The sequence below is a fragment of the Balearica regulorum genome, chromosome 20 (genome assembly GCF_011004875.1).
Source record: "Balearica regulorum gibbericeps isolate bBalReg1 chromosome 20, bBalReg1.pri, whole genome shotgun sequence".
Classification (NCBI taxonomy): domain Eukaryota; kingdom Metazoa; phylum Chordata; class Aves; order Gruiformes; family Gruidae; genus Balearica; species Balearica regulorum.
In genome coordinates this window covers 1401004-1413869 of record NC_046203.1, presented here as the reverse complement: position 1 = coordinate 1413869, position 12866 = coordinate 1401004, and the positions used below count along the sequence as shown (strand labels likewise).

General features: G+C 44.5%; 1 protein-coding gene across 9 annotated transcripts in view; it reads left to right on the top strand.

The window, feature by feature from the left end:
* Positions 1-12866, top strand: part of BRD3 (bromodomain containing 3) — a 50721-nt gene that overhangs the window by 5082 nt on the left and 32773 nt on the right. For 6 of the 9 annotated variants that reach the window (XR_012838508.1, XR_012838507.1, XR_012838509.1 and 3 more), the window contains exon 1: positions 3820-3951. The exons of 2 other annotated variants lie outside the window; for them this stretch is intronic. The gene's annotated coding sequence lies outside the window, so the exon portion shown is untranslated. Of the gene's footprint in view, positions 1-3819; positions 3952-12866 lie in introns of those variants that run through there. One more of the 9 variants, XM_075772743.1, reaches the window with a different exon arrangement.

Genomic DNA, 12866 nt, shown 5'->3' with positions numbered 1-12866 from the left:
CCGATGCGGTATTCATACCCCTTCAGCAGCATTCTCCACTTGTAATCCTTTGGTAATTCCCAAGTACAAATACTAACAAAGGGCTTCCTCCCTTGCAGCAGGAAACTGGTTTTGTTGGCGAAACAGGCACTGAATGGTGAGGTAAAGAATCAGAAGCTTACAGTTAGTTCCTATAGCAAAGGTCAGAAAAATTGGTGCTTGAGGTTAGTGTTCCCAGCAGTCCCTTATTACTATTAAATACCGTTGGGTGCAGTCATGCAAAGCGCCGAGTGTGGCCAGTCCTGACAAAAAGCATTGGTCCCACAGAGACAAGTATCTCCCTTTTCTGCTCCCGTCCACCCTTGTTTTCAAAAGACTCAAGCCCTACCCTAGATACCAAGAGTAGAGAAGCAAAAAGTGTTGGTGTTTAGCAGCCTTGAAAACCACTCTGGTTTTGCACAATAAGTTTTTTTCTTGTCAAAGCCTATGCACAAAGCTTCCTAGAAGGGTGTACACACCACTGTGCATTAAAGGTTGAAAGTAGTGCAACTGCAAGGAATAAATACACTGCAGGTGTTAGTTAACAAGGTGCTAATTGGGTAACTGGAGGTGCAACATAAGAGACCACAGAGGCTAATCAAAAGGCTTTGGGTGAATCTAGGATGTTCCTCTGAGCTTGGGGGGGGGGGAAGAGGAGGAAGAAGTAGGAGTAATAATAATAATAATAAAAGCTACCGTTGTAGTTTTGCATTTTATGAAAAGCTGGAGATAAGGTATTCCAGAACAGGCAGACTGTTATATCTTTGTATGAAACTAATATGACAAAATCCGTTCAGAAATTCATTTAAAGATTACAACTTTCTTTTCCTCAGTTTAAATGCTTTTATTTTGGGCAAGGTACCTTGTGCTTGAATCATTCTGATTTGATTTCACTGTACCTCCTATGGGGCTTATTCAAATGGAGTCAGCCTGTGCCAGGTTGGCCAAACCATTATCTAAACTCACTGCCTTACATAAAGAAGGCTTTAAGGATCCCTAGAATGTATTTACTTTCCTATTCCCTTGGAGGATGCAGCTGGGTTCTTCAAGCGCAAGTTTGCAGACCTACAGGTAGGTGTGTGAGTGACTAGTATGTTCCAGGTTGAAAGCTGATAGCGGTGACATCTCTGGGGAGAGTTTCCTGTGTGAATTGTTTGGCCTGCTCAGCCTGATGTATAATGAACATAACAATTTGGGATGAAACTGTCTTATACCCACCCTAGGTGAGATAAAGAAGTATAAGGTGTAGTTGGAGACTGCTTTTGGGTTGCAGTTTTGTTGCAGCCTCTATCACGAAGCTGATCTTGAAAGTGGATTTGCAGTGAGGATCAAACTATGATTTTCAACTTGTACGTACTCACTGCGAGGTGTCTCTGCCCTGCCAGCTTGAAGGGTTTCATTCTCTGGCAGGGACCCTCCTAGCGTCTCTTGTCTCTGCCCTTCTGTCGGCACTCAGCCCTCCTGTTGCGCTCTCTGCGTGTTGCTGAACACTTTGCATTATGGGACCCCCTGTTCAGTTGCTTATAACTCTGCCAAGTCTTATGTTTCAGCCAACACGCTTTTTTGTTGCAGGAGTTTGTCTCAAACTGAAATATAAATACATTTAAAAATCGAACTTCCAGATTATGGTTCAGCTGAAAATGAGCCTTTAGAGTGACAGGCGTACATTTTCCCAAGTGTTCATAATGAATACTCAGCTGATTACTCCCCGCCCCCTCCCTTGGAAAACTGCAGCCTGCCAACTTTTCCCAGCCCCCATGCCTAGAGCAGCAGTGGTTTTCATTTAGGGGCTCTTTGGTCATGCTCATGATTTGGTGTCTCTGTATGTTATGGCATTCATAAATTTATACCCTGCTTATCCACATGGATCAGATGTACTGGAGCAAGACAGTGCATTCAAAAGAACTGACCTGGTACTCTTCAGCTCTCAAATGCTTTGATACGCATGTACTCCTAATTTTAAAATTGCCTTGAAAATGGGAATGCAGCAGAATGGTGATGAATAAAAGTGCCCCACACTCAAAATTTAATTCTTCCCTATACCCCCGATATCCAGTATCCAGGACACTTCTGGGCAGAGTTCAGGTGGTGTTTCAAAGGGATTTCCTCGCTCAGTCTGGCGACGCGGAACATGTGATGACCAGACGTGGGGCAGGTTTAGTGAACACCAGCTTGTGAAGTGTGGCTGTTCCTGTTAAGAAGACCCAGAATGCACCTTTTTCTTACTGCTTGTGTGCTCTGTGTTCCTGCAGAGGCCATGCCGTCTGGGTGCAGAGGGCACTGTAGTGGCTTTTGGGTACCTGGTGGTCAAGTCAAAAAAGGTAAACTTGCAGAAGGGAAGCCCAGGTCACACACAGAACAAGTGTGGGGTTGGGCTGTTGATACAGATACAACTTCAAATGGTGTCTTACAAATTATGTACATCCAGGAGTGGTAAGGCTATGAGTGAGTTTCTATTTCCTGAACTCACACAAGCCTTGAGTGCAAAAAAGCACTTTTTCTTGGGTTCAGTTAAGGCATGTGCACAACTTCAGTTTCATCCACTAGCCTGGCTAAGTGGAATTTTCCTAAGCATCTGTCCTCTTGCCTGTACAAAACCCAATATTGCTGATTATATCAGACCACCTGAGAAATTTCAGTCCTGTTGGCCATGTTTTTCAAAAGTTAATCTTCTGGAAATAAGGTCTTTCAATGAAACTGCCTTCACCTTATGGTTACAATAAACTGACTTATTAATTGGCATCACCGCATGGCTGTCTGTGTAATAGGCAGCGTGGCAGCCTCTGCTGGCATATGTGTCTGCAGAGAAATCCTGTAACTTCTTATTTTATGTTGGCGTTCAAATGTTTCCCCTGGACTCATTTGTTTTCCAACAGTTCTATTTTTTTCCCTTTCTTTTTTTGCTACAGTGATTGAATCATATTTGGGGTTATAACAGTATCTTTTAATTTCTGTTTGGATTTGTAGATTTGCTTCAGGATATAGGCTGTGTTGGTCTGTTGTGTTTGAAAGTGTTTCTGTTTATAACAGTAGTGATGTTTGCTTTTATGGTGGGTGTGTTTGTAAAATTCATATTGTTTTTATTGTATACATTAGATTGTTTTTTCTTGTTGTTTTCAGCAGTTGACAAGATTATGAAATGCACTAACCAGTGCAAACGACATCAGGTTGTGGGTTTTCTTGATGGATTTTCTTTTTGCCACTTACTACTACAGCTCGCATTGGCGGCGTTCTATTTTTATTGCTGCTCGTATTAGTTGTTGCGTAATAAATGTGAGAGCGCATTACCCAATGCAAACCACGATTTAAAAAAAAGGGGAAAAAGAGCAAGCCAGCTCCTGCAGTTCTGATTTAAAACTCGGTCTCCCGCAGCACGCGTGACCCTGCGTGGGTTTCAGCCGCGAAGCCAAAGGGGACCCGCACCTTTCCAGTTGCACTTTTACGGGCTCTTCTTGTACCTTCAGAGCCCGAGAGGCGCGACGGCGGGCGGAGGGGGGAAGCCGGGATTTTCCCCGGCAGTGTCTGCCCGGGGGGGACCGGCCAGCCGCCACCTCCCCGCGGGTTTTTATCGCGGTCCCCCCTCCCGAAACCACGCGAGGCGTTTTCCCCGCCGGGGGGAGCGTGCTTACCCGCCCCCGCCGCCCCTGACCGGGGCATCACCCCTGCTGTTTCTCTCCCCTGCCCGCCGGTCCGGGGAGGGAGCGGGGGACGGGGGGGGGGGGGAACCTGCCGCCTTCTGGGACTTGTAGTCCGGAGGCCGGCGGCCGCCTCTCCCCCGGCCCGGCCCGGGACTACCGTCCCCACATGGCCTTGCGCCCCGGCGCATGAGCTCTTGGGCGCTTTAGCGCATCTATTATACTGCCTTGCCGAGGATAAAAAGAAGAGCAACTGGAGGGACTATAAGGCAAACGTTGCTGGAGCTGCCGGGGCAAAGTAATCTATTTAATCTTTCCCTTTATTTGTTAGATGCTTGGGTGTGCATTTCTAGCACTGGGCCATGGTTTCTGGAGGGAGGGGGGTCGGGGAAGAAGGGGGAGGAAGGCAAAACCCACTTGGGAAAGGCCAGTGCTGATTTTTTCTTTTTTCTTTTTTTTTTTCCCCCCTTCTTCTCTTCTTCTGCTCCTTCTTCTTGCGAGAGCCCCGCGCCGCTCCCCGCGGCCCCGCAGCCTTTGTGCGCCGCGACAATGCAACAAAGCGCGGCGGGGCTGGCTGCAGCCTGGCCATTGATTTCCTCCCGGCCCCGCCGCTCCTGCCCACCCTTTTCTTCTTCTTCTTCTGCCGCTTCTTCTCCATCTTCTGCTTCCCCCTCCCCTTCTCGTCGAGCGCCCGAAGACGCCCCGGACGGGCGCAGCCCCGGCCCCGCGGAGCCCCGCGCCCCCACGCAGGAGGGGCTTTCATTCTTTCCTTTTTTTTTTTTTTTTTCGTTTTCTTCCCCCTCTCTCGCTCGCTTTCCCTCGCTCGCTCTGTCTGCCCGCCATCTTTTGAAAGGGAAAATTAGGGGCGAGGAAAAGGAGGGCTGCAGGCGCCCTTAAAAACAAGGGGAAAAAAAAAGAAAAAAGAAGGGGGAAGCACAAAAAAAAAAAGGGGGGGGGGAAAAGCGGGGGGGGGGAGCGGAGAGGGGTTAGGCAGCAGCAAGCCCCCGCTCCCGGCGGTGCGCGGCTCCGGCGACAGCGAGCGGCCGCGCTCGGGGCGCGGAGCGGGGCTCGGCGGCGGCCCCGCACCCTGGGCGAGCGCCGGGCTGCTCCCGGCCATTTCCCTCTGCCCCCGCCGCCGCCTGGGTCGCTGGCTTGGGAACTGGAAAAAGGTCTGAGCAGGCTGTATATGATGTGCTGAAAGTGCGCGTTTTGTGTGTTGTCCGCGTCCGCATGCGTATATTTGTGTTCATATGTGTATATACAGCTTCTTGCTCGGGTAAATACCTGTTTGCCGAACTTTCGCAAATAAATGGAAAGTAAGGGTTCGTTGCCTAAACTTGATATGCTTTATAGGTGTAAAAAACGCGGATTACAGATTTATATATAGAAGTGTCACACTATAAATAATGCTACTGATAATAAAATGTAAAGCTTCAAAACTCGGCCGTACTTTTCCTCCGTTTATACTACTTGTTTGCTTTTTGCACCTCCCTGGGCGCTGGGGATAGAGCATTATTTCTAGCCTGCTTGGTTTCACTTTCAAACAAAGCTGTAGTGTTTAGGTCTCAGATCTGTGCGCGTCTTTAAGCTACATGGTTCAGTCGCAGAGGGTGTTAATAGGGAACATGTTTCCTGCGAAATTGCTTTGACAACGTGGGGCGTGCGTTCCGTAAGGTTCGTGCTAAATGTTCTGTGGCAATTCTGTGGTGTGGATATACCTTTCTGTTGATGTCTTCAGGAATCAAAAGGTACTAAAATAAACTTTATTCATAAGCAAATATGATGGCTTCACTAGTACTTCAAATGTTTATGTATTTATTTTTTTAACATCTTAAGTTCCCTGACATTAGTAAATAGTCGGTTAGGGGATAACACAGCGAGCGAAGCACACCTGCTGTTGTTTGCTGGGAATAGAGAAGTGGTTTTTTAATATGCTTGTTAGTATTTTTAATGCATTAAGTATATGTGAGTGTGCTGAGGGGGTGTCTCTAAATTAAACTGGAAATTTAGGTTTAAAACTGAAACTCTTGTCTTTAATTCACACCGGGATAAGTTAAGGTATTAGAGAACTTGGTGACTACCATATGTGCTGTGGTATACGGGTGAGAAGTGCAGAGTAAATACGCATCAATCAAAACAAACAAGAAATCCCCCAAAGCAGTCTGGCTGCTTTACAAGTAAAAAACCCCCAATCTGTATTGCTTACAGCTACCCAACTGCTTGAGTGTACTGTACATGCAAAGCTCTGCCTCCTAGTCTGCAGATCGCAGCACTAGCAGGCTGCTGTGTGTCTTATTTTGTTAGCACAGAAGTTTAGGGAGTTTTTAATAATACACTGGGAGGCTCCTGCTGAAACAGAGTAACTCCTGACCTCAAAGCCTTCCTTTTTGGAAAGAGTAAGTGCTAAGATTGTGTATTTCTTTCTCTTTAGTCCATACTGGTTAAAAATATTCACTCATGCATGTATTTAGTGCTTTGAGACAATGCTTAATAAAAGGGTTGGGCAGAGGGTAACAGTCTTATTCAATGTTCAGCATAAGCTTGATTGCAATATTGTCTTCTGTACTCACTGCCTATATAGTGCTCAGTGCTGAGACAGTACCTATTCCAATGAAAGGCTTTTTGGCTTTAGTGACCTATGCATGCAGAGTTTAAATTAAGAAAGAATGCATGTACAATGTAAAGTGTCTGAGGTTTGTTCTCAAAACTGACTTTGGAGTGTTCATTTCATTAACTTCAAATAAAAACTAGGCTCCATTGCTTCTAGAAATAAAACTTCTGTCATTTAGGCACTGAGGTCCTTTCAAAAACTTCAGTTCTCATCATTTAAAAATATGTAGAAGAAAAGCATATTGAAGTCTGATGTTCCAGCTCAGTAGGCATGTTAGGCAGCAGTGCTCTTTCACTGTCTGTCTCTAAAGAAGGCTGGTTTCGTTCGTTTGTGTCTGCAAATGCAAGTATTTCAGTAGGCTTCGTAGCTAGTTGTTTCTTTGCGCTGTTGTAACTGCACTGGGTACAGTGACTGAAATCACACAGTTCTTAATCTTGCAAAATACTTCTTTCCTGAGTTAAGAACTGTGTTTTTAAAATTTTATCCTTCAGTCATCTCCTAAAACAGTGGGGAGTCTGACGGAGGTTCTTGGTATCTACAAACCCTGTCTGCAGGCTGAGGATCCAGCCTGCCTGACCTGAGGGTCTCCTCCCCTGATGAGCCTCAGTGAGCTGAAGGCAATGCACACAGATAAAGCAGTTTGTCCTGGTGAAGGCTGGCGCTTCCTGCAGTTTTTAAAGGCACATCTTTTAATTTGACAAATTCTGAAAGATGCTGTTTAATATTTACCTCCTAACTCGGGGGGGGGGGGGCATTTGTGCAGTGGGTTGTTGGTTTCCAGCCAAGCCCTGCTGCACTCCTAGAATCTCGCTCCTCCCTGGAGGAATCTGGGAGCCTGATCGCTCTCGTTGACAGCACAAACAGCTCAGGAGTCAAATCCCTCTCCTCGGCAGCAGCGGAGTGATGTAGTGAGATCTCATGTTTCAAAGGCTTAATTACTTTTACAAAATATATTAGTCTCTGTCTGCTTTGGTAAGCTATCAGGTGCTTTCAGCGCAGACAGAACTACACTTTACTAAGTAAATGGACAAAGAGTGGTTTGCATCTCAGTGTTGTTGATTGTTTCTCTTTAATCCTGGTTGCTCCTTCTTTGCTAATTTGCAAAATTCATTAATCCGCAGTGAGTTTCCCAATCATTACCGTGAACTGTATGTTTTGTTTTGTGTGTGTTCGTTTTGTTTTCTTGATTTTGGGGGGTTTTGTTGCTAGTTTGGGTTTTTGTTTGGTTTTTTTTTTTTTTTTTTTTTTTTTAATTGCCACATTATTCTCTAGTAATAGCCCTGAACACCATTGTAAGCAGTAGAGTTCTGGGAATTAGGAAGGACCCATTGTTTGCTGTGCTGCTCAGTGAGCTGTCAGGACCTTTTGGAAGGATGTGTGTGTGTATCTCGAGGTTTTTGTTCCATGGTATCTTACTGCGACATTAGTGGGCTTTTGTCAATCGTTGGTGCTTGTTGGAGGTGAACAACTTTCTTTGGGGCATGCTAACTCTAACTTGTTGCTAAAGCCAATGTTGGAAGGATTTAAATTCTTCTGGACAGTAGTGTGGAAATTCACTGTAATGTGCTGCTTTTTCTACTAGTCCTTCTCCCATTCTTACTGATAAGATACCGACTGAAGAAACACTTGCGTCTGTTTTGGATTCCTTTCACGCCTTTCCAGGCCTTGGCCTCTTTCCAGCCCGAGTCTGATAAGAAGACACCATCATGTATGGAAGTATTTCAGCAACATGGATAACCTGGGCAGAGGGGATTTGTCTCACTCCTTTGCTGGGACCGAGGACGTTTTCCTCTCCACCAGCAATGCAACAGTTGTAGTAAAGACAATCTGAGATGACATTTCTGTGCATGGGGGACCAATCTGGAACAAAATTCCCTGAGCTGATTCCATTTAGCTTCAAACTTTGAGACTTAGACTCAGTTCTGATTGACACAGGTCTGCTTTGGTAATGATCCTGATTGCTCCTCTCTTGCCTTTAAAAAGAGAGAGGCAGAGACAGAAAAGAATTGCAGTTTTCCTTCCTGGCCTTGAGAGCTGTTGTTCCACTCTGGAAGCGTACGCTTGGAGCACTTTACTGATACAGCCACACTGATATCCTTGCAGAGGACTTCATGCACTGATATAAATATGCAAGCAGAGATGCACTTCATGTGACTGGCTCGCCTGTTGTAACCAAACCCAATCTGTATTGAAGGAAAGGCACGTCTTTCCTTGTGTAACTTTGTCTTTTCAACTGCTCAGCTTATCCTTGTGTAACATTATGGAGAGTGCCTGGTTGGGGATCTCTCTTGCAACCCACCAATACGGCCATGCCGAGAGAAATCTGTTTTCTAAAACTGCACTGATCAATAGGTTTGGCTATAAGCAAGCGTGGAGTTTGCAGTACTGTGCTATTTTTCTGGGGAGGGACATAGGATGTAGCAGCCTTTTTGCTTACCAAGGCTGGTTTAGGAACTGTGCTGTACCACGGGTTATAGTGAAACTGATACGCTGAGCACATGTGTGTTTTGTACTGTACGTGCAAGAATTGCATGTGGGTATAGTGGAAAATGCTATTTCTTATTGGAAAGCATTGCCTTTTTGCAGCTTTTCTGTTGGTGCTACAGTTCTGTTTAGGGTCTGTGAAATAGCGTTATAGTGCAGCTCTTCAAGATGCTATGTGAAAGAGGGTATGCTCCCTCAAATTTTTGCTGCAGTTAAGTGCTTGTCTCGGTGTGTTATGCATCAGCTGATGTGCTGAAAGCGTGTTCCTTGCCTGGACCAGAATAAGCCAGATGAGAATAAATTAGGATACTTGTGTCCACACTGTCGTGGTTGTACTTCCTTTGTCTTGAACTTCATCCGTATGCAGGAGCTTTAAGAGAGGCTTAGGGCTTGTCTGTTCTCACTGTGCAGGAAGCTAAGCCGTGGGTGCTCTCAGAAGGAGCTGTGGGGGGGGACACTTAGCTCTTCCTGTTAGGAGTCCGTCTGTCAGCCCCGAGCAGTCCGTGGAGAGAGCAGTGTTCCTCTGGGTGTGCAGAGGGAGACCACCTTCCTCCCTTGGGTGTGTTAGGCAGTAGGGAGCACCTTCCCCTCTTCCCCAAATTAGCAGCCTCTGCTCCCTGCATAGGGAGGGGTAATAGACTCTAAGATCCAATTTTTTCCCTTTCTCACAGACTGGTTGCAAATTTAAATCAGATACATAAACTCAGGCAGTGGAAACTGCGCTGATGCCTTCTCAGGGAGCAACAGCAGCTTAGCTATCACAGTTTATTCACACCTTAGCTGACCTGCAACTTCCTTGCATAACTGAACAGATTTATGGATCTACTCAACCTTAGCAAAATCAGCGAGGCACTTTTCATCTGAAATAATAGACTACATACAGCCTTTTGCACGTGTTTGGCTATGTTTGCTTTAAGTTAACACATTGAGTTATTCTGGAACATGCTTGTTCAAAGACAGGGCACTTAAATTGGTTTGGAAACAGATAAAGCTAAGTCGGCGCAACCTGTTTAAGGGAACATGTGTAGGGGCTGAGTGGTGGTCGTAAATGGGAAGACTACTGCAGTGGAACAAGTTACTACTCCTCTGTCAGCTAAACTGCAATAATTAACTTGGTGGGTGGGTGTACTTACTCTGCCCTGTTACCAAATATAACATTATGGTGGCTCAGCTAACAAGTAGATATTTGTCATGGTAATTCAATCACTTTCATTTCATTGTTCATCCCTTTAAACTGACTTGATTGTCATATATTGATTTAGGTAGACTTTGCTTGGGAAAGTTGCAGTGCTGTAGCTGTAAACCCAGAGTATGATTTATACCAGTGGCAGCACATCTGTTCTTACTATGCCTGTAATGCTTTTTGTCCTGAAACAGATCTGTTCTTTTTCATAATAGTAACTTCAATCCCTTTAATATATAAAAATAAATTTTAAAATTCAGTAGGAGAAAGTGTTGGAGCGTGAAAGTGCGCAAGGGGGGACGTCTGTTGATGGGGGAAGGTATTTTCTCTAATGAATCACTTTGGTTCTACTATGTACTGTGAAATGCTTCTAACAAGTTAACATGTGGATCTGTGTCTGTTTATTAAAGTGTGTCTTCTCTGATGATGTTTGCATGGAGCTGCCCGTAAGGATAACATCTGTAGCACTTGTAAATAATATTAATAATGCCGATATATGGCCATGCAGTACTGGTGATGTAAGAAGCAATTGAAGCTTAGGTTATTAGGTGCACAGAGCAGAAAACAATACTTTAAATAGGTAATACATAGGAATTGAATGCTATTTGCAAGGGCTCTGTATTTTATACTTTGCTCAGAATACCTTTTTGTACTTAGTTTCATTAAGAGGAGGTAATCTTCCTGTTACATGTAGCCTCTTAAATTCAGTTGGAAGTGGAATTTGGCTGTATTTAAACCCTCCTCCCTAACAGGTGTCATGAAGGACCTCTCGGGTGTTGTGGTTTATCTTTTAGAAATGTGTTTAAAGAGTGCTGCAGTATGGGGAAAGGGATAAAGCAGATGGCACTTTTAGCTTTGCAGTTTCTTCAAATGACAATTAGCGTTGTACTTAGTAAAGAACAGTTAAGTGTTTCCAGAAGCCTAAGTTATGGTATTTGAACACCTTGTAAATAAAGGTTCCTCTGTGTGTGTGTTTGGTTTTTTTCTTAAAATTTGATATAAACATAACACTGAGAAGGAATTGATGTATAAATGCATGGGAAAAGACTGATTACTCTAATTGTAGATGGTAGGGGAAATATTCATGTCCCCATTTCACAAGTGGGGAACCGACAAGCCAACAGCATGGAGTGTCGAGAACTGAGCTGAGGCGTCAGCATCCTGTTTTGTAGCTGTCTTTTTTGTAATTCTTTGCAGGTATAGCAGAAGCTTGGAGATGCTCTGCCCAGCAGGGAAGTATTCAAGCTCATGGGTTTTTGATTTTGTTTTTCACCTTTTCTTCAAAATGCTTTGTGTCCAATAATACCTCTTTTTGGAAATCAAAGTGCAGAAAAAGAATCATGACAAAACCTGTTGTGGAAAGACTATGTGTAATTTATTCACTATAAGCTGAATCAAGCTGAGTTTAAGGTTTTTTTTTCTTATACTGTAAAAGTACACAGAGCACCATATGTTGATTAAAAAGGGGAAGGGCAGACCATCTTCTTCAGAACACAAATGTTTAACTGTGCAGAGCACATCCTTTAAAAAGCAGAAAAAGAGAACCCTGCGAGGGCGTAGACATATAATCATCCCATTAGGAGTTCTGAAGCCTGTGCGGGTGCTGCCGTGTTATGCTTTAATGGGTGTACCTAAATGCTTTTATTGTGCATGTATCATCTGAAATTTGGGTCAGTGCCAGAGTATGGTTTGGGTTTTTTTAGATAATTTAACTGAAATATGGTTTGCTGACCTGAAATTTACAAAACTGATTTCTGGAGTCACAGGATGAATTGGCAGTAGTATCATGTGTTGGATAAGTCATGCTTTGGAGAAGTTAGGCTGTAAAGTAATAGATGAACTGAGGGGAATTAGGAGGCAGAGCCTTCAAGTAGGTGGGTTGTGGTACTAACCTGCACTGTGATTTTTTTGGGTTTAGTTTTTCTTTTTAAGACCATCATGCCTTGCCAATTTGTGCCTCTTTCCTCGTCTGTCTAGACTGCTCACTCCTTAGGGCAGAGGTGCTCTGCATGCGGTGCTGTGCTTGGTCCTGGTCAGGGCAGTGGAGCCTCCTGGTCATAGTGCAGTTGGTGTCTGGGCACATGCTGATGAAACACAGTTAAGTTGAGGTGTTTGACCTGTCAATTCATTGCCCTAGCAATCAGTCAGGCTCCAGCTTTTATTCCATCTTGCCATCCCACTTGCAATGTCTGGTCAGGAGCAGAGGCTGCAGTCTCCTACAATCTGTATTGTCCTCATACAGCATCTGGTGTGTGGTGGCCCTTTCTGTGTACTCCTGCATGGCAGTAATAACAATGACCAAGCCTGGATGAACCACAGCAGGTTTTCTCACCCCCGCTCTAATCTGTAGTTCAGAAAAGTAGAGTGGATGCAGCATTTAACAGCAGCCTCTGGTCAATCCCATTTTTGAACTGCATGAAATGAGAGGTTTTAACTTTGTATCTCCTCACTCTATTTGTTCCCCTTTCTCTTCCTGACTTTCTCTGTTTTGCTTTTTCCCAGAGGGTGTAGGTTACCTGCCTGTTTCCTCTTCCAGTTTATCGGCTCAGTAGTATTTTTATCTGTTTCTTTCCACCATTTTTGCTTCCTGAAGAAAAGTAAGTAAAAGGAACCCTAGGATGACTTCTGCTGAAGCCAATGAGTATCAAGTTAAGACTGTTCATCCTCCAGTACTGAAATGATTAACAGCTTCAGCCTGCTTGGCATGTCTGGGATGGACCTGTTGCTTTTGGACTTTTAGATGTACGTTTTTTCCTTAGCAGCTCTTAGCAAGTGAGACTTTACTCCTTTGCTGCTTGTGTGCTGTGGCAGTATTGCCTGATGGTGGAATCCAAAGATCCCCTGCCACTGAGATCTGTTACAAGCAAGTTCACAGTGAAGCAGCATCAGCCTGTCACACAGTTTCGGTCTCCCACTTACAGAGCAGTTGGGAATG